The sequence below is a fragment of the Charadrius vociferus genome, unplaced genomic scaffold (assembly GCF_000708025.1).
Source record: "Charadrius vociferus isolate BGI_N301 unplaced genomic scaffold, ASM70802v2 scaffold195, whole genome shotgun sequence".
NCBI lineage: Eukaryota > Metazoa > Chordata > Aves > Charadriiformes > Charadriidae > Charadrius > Charadrius vociferus.
In genome coordinates, this window is record NW_009648539.1 from 1,321,499 (window position 1) to 1,323,533 (window position 2,035).

Genomic DNA, 2,035 nt, shown 5'->3' on the forward strand with positions numbered 1-2,035 from the left:
CATGCCAACAAAAAAAAAAAAAGTCCTTTTTCAGACTGACGGTTAAGCCTTGACTTAAAACCATAACCTCAAGTGTGTTCAGAGCTGGAAATCCAATCTGGCTTTTTTGCCTTTTAACACATGCCATAGTAACCCCAAATTAAAGGCAGCACTTACATTGCACCAAGCTAAATCACACACATTTCAGAAACTTTGGCATGTAAAGGAAGCATAGGGCAACACAAAGATGGTGTCAGACCGAATTTTCAACCTCCTTTTCTTGGTGTTTTGAATTTTACTCAGACCTTCAAGGTTATATACATTTCATGGTTTAATTTCTGTTATTCCCTAAGGCACTGGTGCAAATTTACCCACTAACTATAATAATTCCTTTGAAACAAAATAATTTATAATAGGCATTTTACGATCCTTTCAGATTTGTTGTGATTTAATCAGCAGGCACATATTTAGGAAATCCAAAATCCTTTCAAGATTTTTACCTTGAGACCGGCTAAGAATGCACAATGCATAAACACACATTCACAACAGTTCACATTTTGGTAAAGTGATCCATTCTCCAAAGCCAGCGAATATGTAATAAAGTTAATTGAACATTAGCCACCTTTCAAACCTTAATTGCTCTGCTGGCTTAAAAAAGAATAGTTTGCAGAAATCTTTATGTAAATCAAAGACATGTTCAAACTGCAGACACAGAGAGAAATGGGGAAAGTCAGGTTTGGCTGGATTGTCATTTAGGCATGATTTTGAGTTTACAAATTTAAGTCAGAATCTAAATGCAACTTACATAAAGGGTGTTTTCTCTCTGTCGATGGCCAAACTTCAGGAGTTTGTTACCTCAAAATCAGAAGAGTGCCTTATTACCGTATCATGTATCAAAAGCACTTTTTGGTAGTTTGATCAGTTTTCCTGTGAGTTGGTTGAACTTTCAGGCAGCTCCCACCCCTCGTTCCGTGAAGCTATATCAGCGTAATAAAGTCACGGCACAAGTCGACACACCGCACCATTTCTGCTCAGAAGAGGCTTTCTGTAGTAGTGCTATACCAGCCTGAATGGATGCTGTTCCTGCTAAGGGATTAATGATGATAAATAAGTAACTATAGGAGGGTGAGTAGGTGACAAGAGTGGGAAAATTTGGTAAAGTAATAATCCAGCAGTTTGAGATGATGAATGGCTATATTCACTTCTTTTGTGTCATGGGATACAGACTTCATACTTCAGTGGATGAATCTGAGCTGTGACTAGTGTGACTCAGGGAAACTTTGTGACTACAGCAAGAATGCTCATTACTGCTTACAAAAAAAGATTTAACAAAATATTTTCTCCCAACATCCCCAAAGAAGTCTCTTCGTAATTAAACAATACTCATACTGTGTCACTACCTTTTCTGAAACCTCCACTTGCAATTATCTGCAAGGATGTCTGGCAGTCATGTTATTTTTTGAATGTAAATTTCTAATTGTAACGACTGCAAGCTAAAGCTTGGAAACATGAGCACTGAAGATTAAGATGCCAGCAGATAAGTAAAATAAACCCAAACTTTGCAATTTTTAATCCATTTCTGTAATCTTTTCCATGTCTTTCTCCTTATCACCTTAATCCAAATAATTCTTATAAAACTAGTCTTCCCTAAACACACACCTACACAGCACATGATTTATTATTTTTCTTTAGAAGGACAAGAGTTTGATACTCACCAGGAAAAAAAAAATACAAGCAGGCTAGAAAGTAGACATTTCTGATGAAACTGGCCAAGTTCTTTGCTGATATTTCCCTTATGTAGTGAAGGTTAAACCACAGGGGTGGGTAAAGGTGATTCTTTAACTGAAAAACATATTCTATCTAGTAGTTTGATTTTCCAGACTTTTATATATTTTTCCTATTTAACCCATACTCCATAGCACAGAAGAAAAACCTGAAGCAAAATTCCTTTTTGGAAGCAGAATCACAAAATCACAGAATGGTAGGGGTTGGAAGGGACCTTTGGAGATCATTTAGTCCAACCCCCCTGCCAAAGCAGGGTCACCTACAGCAGGTT